The sequence below is a fragment of the Myodes glareolus genome, chromosome 6, assembly GCF_982192425.1.
Source record: "Myodes glareolus chromosome 6, mMyoGla1.1, whole genome shotgun sequence".
NCBI lineage: Eukaryota > Metazoa > Chordata > Mammalia > Rodentia > Cricetidae > Myodes > Myodes glareolus.
Window position 1 is genome coordinate 114,582,493 of NC_142031.1, and position 9,791 is coordinate 114,592,283.

Consider the following 9,791-nt stretch of genomic DNA (forward strand, 5'->3'; position numbering starts at 1 on the left):
AGCAGACTCCCTTTGCCATCAAGCTGACACCAGTGTTTGGGGAAGAGACAATGTTACCCTGGAAGCAAAGTTTTATTTTCTGGTTATGCCCAGGGGAGGGAGATTAGCTCTTGCCAGTGACCGGGTGTATCATTCACCTAAGTGCCTGGGTGCTTACCATTGATAGTCAGTTTCACAGGCTCTAGAATCATGCAGAAGACAACCTTCTGGGCATCCCTGTGAGGGGTTCTCTGGATTAGCTTAACTGGGGTGGGCAGAGCAACCACTAGTCTAGCAGAGACAGCTGTGGGTCCCTGCAAGGTCCCCAGGGGCCATGTCAGAGCAGGCGGAAGCGTGTTCCGGGCAGGCTGGAGACAGAGACATGGACATGTAAAATGAGATTAAAATATTTATTTGGGGTTATGGAGGAAAAGGGGAGGGGGCAGAGAAAGAAGGGGAGAGGGAGAAGGAGAGGGAGAGAAAGAAAGACAGAAACAGAGAAAAGGAGAGAGAGAAAAGACAGAAAACACGTGTGCACACGCCAAGAGAGGGAACAGACAGAAAGAAAGATGGCGACAAGAGGTCAGAAGTCGATGGGAGTGGGCGTGACTTGCCCCTTAAAGGGACCAGAGACCAAAAGGAATAACAACAACAACATGTTACTCCTTTGGCAGCTACATGGCATCTCCTTGATTCTGCTCTCTCTCTCTCTCTCTCTCTCTCTCTCTCTCTCTCTCCCTCTCTCTCTCTCTCTTCCAGCCTGACTATATTCTGCCCTGCCATAGGCCAAAATAGCTTTATTCATTAACCAATAAGAGTAACACATATACAGAAGGACATCCCATTTCAATAAACTTTCTTTCCTTCCTTTCTAAGTATGCTGACTGGTTTTATGTCAGCTTGACACAGGCTAGAGTTATTTAAAAGGAGAGAATTGAGAGAAAATGCCTCCATAAGATCTGGCTGAAGGGCATTTTCTTAATTAGTAATTAATGGTAGAGGACCCATTCCATGGTGGATGGTGCTGTCCACCATCTGGTGGTGGACATGGGTACTATAAGAAAGCAGGCTGAGCAAGGCATGAGAAGCAAGCCAGTAGGCAGCACTCCTCCATGGCCTCTGCATCAGCTCCTGCCTCCAGGTTCCCACCAGGTTTGAGTTGCTGCTCTGATTTCTCTCAATGACTTGGAATATGTAAGCCAGATAAACCCCTTCATCCCCAAGTTGCTTTTGATCCTGGTGTTCCGTCACAGCAACAGTAACTATACCTCAAACACTAGGTTTCTTTTGTCACTCCAAGGAGACAAGTGACAACTAATATCTAGCCTATCATAAGTAGGACCTTGTTGGCCACTTGGGGATATGAATAGGATTGGAAACTTCTTTCTGTCCTTCAGTAACTTGTAGCATATGTGGGGAGACACAGGTCTAAGGAACAATTGGTATATCAGTGTATTCGGAGTCAGGCACTGTGGATGTTCAGAGAAAGCTGCAAGTCCTCTGAGGTGCACACACAGCATCCTGGCCCACCCTGGCCCATCACTCTCCTGCCTCGCAGTGACTCCCACATCTCGAGTCCTATCCTCTTCTCTGAAACTGCTCTGCAATTTTTAGGGATGCCATAGCAACTGTATTTGTTCTGATCTTGACCTCTGCACCGAATTAGAAGGCCGGGCTGGCCCACATAGGGCATCTCAGCACTGGAAGGTTACTGCTCTGACCATGTGTGTGGATGGGCCATAAACCATATAGATTCAGAAAGGAAGTAGCGACCTTGTGCCCAGAAAAGAAGATGCAGTCTTTGGAAAGTTCCAGAAACCAGGACCCTAGAGAAATGTAAATCATACCGTATCGGTGGAGGCCTAACGATCGTTTTCCCAAAGCTGTTTTTCTTTCTTCTCTACGGCTTAGAATAGGTGATGAGAGTCCCTCAGTCCATGCCAGGCTCTTTATAAAAGTCCCTCTTGGCGGGTGCACTTAACTTACAAAAACTTCTAGCACTTGTAATCAGATAGCCAGCATTTATTATTAAGCAGTCACTCAATAGGCCAGGCTTGAGGATGCACCGTTGTCCTTGTATGCATTTAAATCTTCACTCTTGAGGCCCAGAAGCCTTCCACAACTTGAGAGCATCTTCCTTATTGTTCCGAATCTCAAAGATAATTAACTAGAAAGTTCTGTGCTATACTTAGGGATTCCCCTCAGCTGTCTTACCGCTTGGAAGCATTTGCTGCGGTGACTTGAATGAGAACTGTCCCCCTCGGACTCACGGATTTGAATACCTGGGTCCTGGTTAGAGGTACTGTTGGGAGAGATTTCCTTGCTGGAGAAAGTGCGTCACCGTGGGCGGGTCAGGTCTGAGAGTTTGTAGTTTTACCTCCCATTCTCGTCTAGCTTCCCTGCTTTGTGTTTGCACTTGGAGGTGTGGTCTCTCTGCTTCCCAGTCCAGCCTTCTGCCACTATGTCTCCCCTGCTGTTATGGATTCCCACTCAGGAACCATAAGCCAAAATAAATTATTTCTTCCCTAAGCTGCTTTTGGTCCTAGTGTTTTTACCACAGCAACAGAAAAAGTAACCAATGTACTCAGTATGTTTTTTTATTGGTGCTGTCAGATGCACGAGGGCAATTTTATTAGCATTTAAAAGAAAAACCGCAGGGCAGGCAAACAGTGAAATCTCAGCTGCTGCCCCGAGGAGGACGATGGAAGAGAGAAAGGGAAAAGTCATGTCATTTAAATTGGCATAAGTCAGACACATGGTAGATAAGCAGCTACATGATAGGGAGGGGAGTTTTGGAGAGAAGGTAAGGGAGCCGGGAATGTCGGGGCAGGGAAAGCACAAAGTGTTCAGGAAAGCATACTTGGAAAAGTGATAGAAGAAAAGGAAAAGTTGTGCTTTTCTGAGTAACCCAGAAAAGCTGACAAACATATGGCCTTCGTGTGGCTTTGGTCCATAAGCTGTAGCCTTAGTTACTGCCTTATGCAGGGTTTTACATAGCTGAGACTGGCTTGGGACTCCCTATTTTTTAAGATATATTTATTTATTTATTATGTATACAATGTTCTGCCTGCATGTGTCCCTGCTGGTCAGAAGTTGGCCCCAGATCTTATTAGAGGTGACTGTGAGCCACCATGTGGTTGCTGGGAATTGAACTCAGGACCTCTGGAAGAACAATCAGTGCTTTTAACTGCTGAGCCATTTCTCCAGCCCCTTCAAATATGGTCTTAAACAGATGCTCCTGTCTCTGCCTCCAGAGCACTAGAAGACAGGCATATCTTACCATGAACAGCTTTCATCAGCTCCGATCTGAACAGGGTTGGTTCCCTTGGAACTCAGGCTAAAAGTTGACTGCCCCTATGGAGGTGCTGGGAGGTGACTGACTTGCTCAGCAGGACCAGTGCCTCCCTGCTGGGCTGACAAGCTCAAGGAGTGAGGTCACTCCTTGAGCTTTGTCACGCTTGAGAACATCTGCTTGGCCTTCTGTGTTTCTACTCTCCATGGTGCGGTGCCCAGCCTTGTACAAGTGGCTGTCCTGTCTTGGGAGTCCAGCACCTAGAACCAGGAACTAAATGGACTTCTTTCCCTTAGAAACCATCTAGGATATGCTCTTCTTCAGATCAGAGACCGTGGCTTAGTGGTTTGAGTTAGACATGTCCTCCATAGGCTCACGTATTTGAGCACTTGGTCCCCAGCTAGCATTGTTGTTTGGGGGTTGGGGTGATTGGAAGGTTTGACCTTGCAGGAGGAAATACATCCCTGGAGGTGGGTTTGAGAGTTTCTAGCCTCACCCTACTTCGGGTTCACTCTGTGCTTGAAAAGTGAGCTCTCGAGCTTCCTGCCCCTCCCATCATGCTTGGCGCTTCTGTCAATGCTTCCCCACTGTGATGGACTCATATCCCTCTGTAAGGGATATGAGCTGTAACTCATATTATTAACTGTAAGCCATACTAAATTCTTTACTGCAGAAGTTGCTTTTGGTCACTGGGTTTTATCACAGGGAACTGACTAAGACAGCAGCCAGTGGCACTGAGTGGGCTGCTGCTGTGAAGAACGTGACCTTGTTGGCACTTAGAGGACAGTGCAGAGGGCTAAAGGCGGTCTGCAGTTAGCAGGGCTGTTCTGGCAGGAGCCTGGAAGACGGTAGTGCTGAGAGAGATGCAGATGGTAGAGGATCAGCTTATGCGTTTCAGAGGGGAACACAGTCTACATGGGCAAGTGGGCCGGACGCCATTTGTGTGGTTTCAGCAAATCATCTGGCTTTGTTTTCAGACTACCATGCCAAATGAATGGGAAGACCATTGCTCATAGCCTTCCTGGCTACCCCAGAGGGCAATGGTTTCCTTCTCTCATGTTACATCAGCAATTTTCCAGTCCTCCATGGCTAGGAAGAAAACAGCATGTCCTTGGAGATGTCTTCCACGGGCCTTTGTTTGGATGGTGTCCACCACCCTTGGGGGGCTCCCTAGGAGAGCTCTTCAGCAATGCAGGCATGTCATACAGTCAGGGCACAAATGACTGAGCCTGAGTATCGTCACTGAGCTTTGTGAGCCAAGCATCCCCCCAACTCCTCCCCTGAATCACCTGCCCAACAGTGTCTGGCCATAGTTGTGCAGCTTGGCAACCTGAGTTTGATTCCTGGAACCTACATCAAGGTAGAAGGAGAAAACAGACTCCATAAAGTTGTCCTTTGACCTCCACAGGTGAGCAGTGGTATGTGTGTCCCCCATCATGCACACGCATAATAACAAATAGATTAAATATGGTTAAATGGCTGGATAAAGGCTTGGGGTTTTCAGGGTTCTCACTGTAGGCCCACTCATAGGGCTGTCAAGCATCTACTCAGCTTTGCAACCTTTGTAGCACCTCAGTAGGAATTAGAAGATGTCCTGGGAAAATAGAGACCCTAAAGTCAGACACTCCTTGATGGTTTGTACCCTGGACTGCAGTGCTGTAGTTCTGTGTGTGTGTTTGTCCAGACCAGAAGTCAACCTGTCAACCTCCAGTGTCTTCCGTGGTCACTATCCACCTTGTTTTTTTTAGACAACAGGGTCTCTCACTTGGCCTGGAACTCTTGGATTAGGCTGGTCAGTCACATACTCAGTACTTGTTTTGTGGGTTCCTGGGGTCTAAGTCAGGCCCTTTTCCACCTGTGCCATCTCCCCACTCCTAGCCCCGTTTTTTTTTTTAAACCGTGTTATAATTTCCTCTAGTGCCTCCAAAGAACATTTTCTTACATTTTGTTGTTTTTCCAGTTGTTTCTTCCTTGTTGCAGGGTGGCTCTGCCACTTTCAGAAGATGTGTACTGCAGGCCCTATTAAAATTTTATAAAATATTATAAGATAAGCACAGTAAACAAGATGTAGGCTTTTAGACAGAGTAATGCCACTCTCTATTTTTTGTTGGCAAAGGCGTTATTAAAATACTTTCTAAATGACTGAGAAGCAAGGCAGATGGCCAGTGAGGATAAAGGGACCTAGACGGGCGATCTACAAACTGCACAGTTAACCCTGAACAATGGAGATGAAAGAAACACTTACCAAATTAGGCTGAGCAGCCGCTCTGGTGGAAGGGCAATCCCATTTTCACTGGCTAGCTGTTGTTCATTCCCTGCAGCAAACTTCTCTTTATGTAAAGAATAAAGTGATCAGGCACTTCAGCAGGTGGGGCAGAGCTTTCCTTTCACCTCTTCCAGGGGTGGGAGGTGGGAGTGGGAGTGTGGGGGTGCTGTAAGGACCTTCTGTCACAGGGTGTAGGCAGGAGCAGGCTGAAAGGACAAGCGAGGCAGGTGACCTTATGAAGGCCTAGAGAGACAGGTAGGACTCAATGATATACTTGCCTTTGGAGTACCAAGACCTGAGTTTGATCTACAGAACTTGCCAAAAATGAAACAAACAAACAAACAAACAAAAAAATAGTAAGGCATGGGGGCCAGAGCCAGCTGCAGTTTAGAGGTGACCAGTCCAGAGGAAGGCAAGGGCTAAGCAATTCATACTGGATTCTGTGGGCAGAGAGGGAAGCAAGATTACACACCTCCCGGAGGAAACTTAGTCTAGGGGTATTTCTCCAGGGTTCCTCCTACTTCTCTTCCTTAGCTGACAGTTCCTTCAGGGCAGAGATAATGTTTGCTGAAAATATCTCCCAGGGAGAGGGGTGGGAGGTGAATATAATCAAACCATGCTGAATGAAATTCTCAAAGAATGAATAAAAAAAGCATTTTTAAAAGGATAAAAGTATCTTCCACTGTGCTGACTTGAAACTAAAAGAGATTTTAAAACATAAGCAGAAGAGCGTAAGTAAAAAGTAAAAAGCAAAGACCAAATTGCTGGCTCTCTTTGCCTCTCATAACAATGGCCTGTTGTGGGCTGCTGTGCATCTGTCTGACCAAAGGGAACAGGCCAAAACAAGCCTAGTTCACTTCCCCGACTCCCCTACCTCTAAGGAACAAGCTCTACACGCAGCTTCTCTAAATTCAAGGAATCTGGCCTGATCTCATCCTTACCAGAAGCTGGAACTCCTTGCAAAACACTCTTATCCTCTGGTTGACAAGACTGTACCAGTAATGTCCCGGCATTCCTTTTATTTCATCTTATTGTGAATTAAAATACACTCAGAAGCCAGGTGGTGGTGGCTCAGAACTGTAGCCCAGAACTCTGGAGGCTGAGGCAAGAGGATTGGGAGTTTCAGAACAGAGTGAATTACACAGTGAGGCTTCTCAAAAAAACAGTAACCCACCTCCAGAAATCAAAGCAGCCATTGGAGGAGGAGAGAGGGGTGGATTGGGAAGTTGGGAAGAGCAAAGGGATCACAGAGTGTGAGGAGAATGTAATGGCGTCCGCGAAACAAGTTGGGTGTTCCTGCAAACTCTGTAACCTCAGCTGTGAGGGGGCAGAGACACAAGGGCGGCTGGGGCTTGCTGCCTTCAAGCTTAGCTGAGAAGACCCCGGGGTTCAGAGAGAGAGACAGTCGGCAGAGAGTGATAGACAGAGGACCCCTGAGAGAGACAGAGGACACCCAACACCATCTTTTGGTCTCTGAGCAGAAACTGGTGCATACTCATGCACACACACATGTACAAATACTCACACAGACACATACGTACACAAATACACACATAAAATTTGACAATAAAATTTAAAAAAACCCAAAACAACAACAAAAACACTACAGTAAACCAAGACTGGTATACTTCAGTGGTAGAGAGTTTGCCTGGCATATGCAAGTCCCTGGATTTGAAACTCAGTACTGAAGAAGATAAATACATAAAACCTCTCCCTATATGAGCTATTAACTGGAAGTCAATAAACTACCACAATTAATTAAGTGTTTCTCCTCAGAGTGCTGCAAAATGCAGCTGCTTTGAGATTTATATTCATTAAATAATTTGTACTTTGACACAGGGATCAAAGCAGAATAACTCAGGATGAGCGAACTTTCACCGATTTATTAAAATGCAGGTGGGAGGCTAGGAAGCAGGCTCAGTGGCGAAGGGCACTTCACAGAGGTCTGGAACTTGTTTCCAGTACTCACGTCAGGCAACTCACCGTCACCCGGAACCTTAGCTCTATGGGATCTGACGTTTTCGGGCTTCTGTGGGCACTGCACTCACGCGAACTCATGTATACATAGACACAAGCACACATAAACCAAACCAAACCAAACCAAAGAAACAAAACCCCAGAAATGCAGCCATTGGGGTGGGTTCTGGAGTTATCTCTTGGCAGTTTTTGAGTTGTTGGAGCTGCAATGTTCTCACGTTGACACAAGCATCATCAAAATAATCACTATTACAACCAGCTAGTCTTCCATATGCTTGCTGCTATGGCAAATGCTGTGCATAGATGATCTGTGTCGTCCACACATTAATCCCATTTTAGAGATGCGAGGCAGACTCCAAAGGGATAACTGAGCTGTCTGATAACACACAGCCCCCAAAAGAGGGAGGTGGAATTCGGATGTGAATGCTCTGAGCCACACATCTTCAGATGAGCTGGATTTGTCATTTTAGATATAATCGCCCCTCCCCAGGCTGACCTCAAACTCAAAGTCATCCTCCTGCCTCAACTTCTGAAGTGCTAGGATTACAGGTAGCTCTAACTCATCTCTCCAGACAGAAATATGGAAATTTACCCAAGGCCCCCGGAACTGCCTGACATGCCTCGGGTACCACCTTTTAGAGCAGCTGGGTTGTTCACGTCTCTGCCTCCGGGACCTGGAGATCCTGTGACCTGAACTGATATTCACGCTACTTTTTCAAACACGAACCACCGTCATTCTTATCTATTCTACAGTCTACTGGGGCTGCCATAGCTCTTCTCTGTTCATCTTAGGAACTCAGGAGTATCTCTACAAGTCCTGGACCTCTCCAGAAGGGAGACTTGGAGGGACAGTGAAGGGTGGCCCAGAACTGCTCCTGAGGTCTGTGCTAATCTCAGGTGGATGACCCTGTTGAGCGCTACTCTTGACTGCTTTCTTCATTTTCACTTCTACTTCCTTTTTGCAGCAAAGGAAAGCTTCTGAGCTCCAGGCCAAAGGATTCAGATGGAACCACAGCCGGTGGCCCAGGTTGTATTGTCCCTTGACTTTACCTGGATCAGTCAATCAACAATCAATCAACAATCAATCAATCAATCAATCAATCAAAGCTCTCTTCTTCAGCCACACACTGGCTTCTCTTTCAGTCTGTCTTGTGACCATAATTTTATCTTAGGATTTAAGTTATATGATGGCAATTAGAAGTATCTTTGCATTTTTCTCTTATAGCCCTTCCTAAAGCTAATGTATGGACAATTAAGAAGTGTTCCTTTCACGCTTGCCCAGAGCCTTAGGAACAGACAACTGGCTAACACTGCCTCCTAGTGTCTCAGGTAGGTGCTGCGCAGGAGGGTGGATGTTTGGGTTCCAATGCTTAGGGATATGTATGTACCTGCTGTATAAACCTATGGTTTTAAGTTTTAGGACCAAATGGATGCCAGGATCCCAAGTAACAAATCCTTGACTTTTCATGACCAGGAGTAAAATCAAGAGCCAGAGCTCACCACCCTTCACCAACCTGAAGGCGTGAGTGAGAGACCAAGAGGGAAAGGGCCTCCTCTCAGGAAAATATCACTTTCCCCAAGCTTTAACAATGTCACATGAGCCCCCAAATGCTTCTGAGGACCACACCAGCATCTAAGGTGCCAGTTCGCATTTAAACAATTCAAAATGGAGTTGGGAACATGGAGGGTGCTGTGGATGTAATTCAGTTGGTAAAGAGCTTGCTTGGCACACATGAAGTCCTTGGGTCCATCATCATACCACAAATCTGCTTGTTAGGATGCACACCTGTAACCCCAGGACACTTGCTGGGGTGTGCACCTGTAACCCCAGCACACCTGCTGTTGGGGTGCACACCTGTAACCCCGGCAACTTGCTGTTGGGGTGTGCATCTGTAAACCCACCAACTTGCTGTTGGGGTGCACACCTGTATAATCCCAGCACACCTGCTGTTAGGGTACGCACCTGTAACCCCAGCACACCTGCTGTTGAGGTGCACACCTGTCCCCCAGCAACCTGCTGTTGGGGTGCATACCTGTAACCCCAGCAACCTGCTGTTGGGGTGCGCACCTGTAACCCCAGCACACCTGCTGTTGGGGTGTGTGCCTGTAACCCCAGAACACCTACTGTAGGGGTGCACACCTGTAACCCCAGTAAACCTGCTGTTGGATGCACACCTGTAACCCCAGCACACCTACTGTTGGGGTATGCACCTGTAACCTCAGAACACCTGCTGTTGGGTGCATGCCTGTAATCCCAGCACGCTTGCTGTTGGGGTA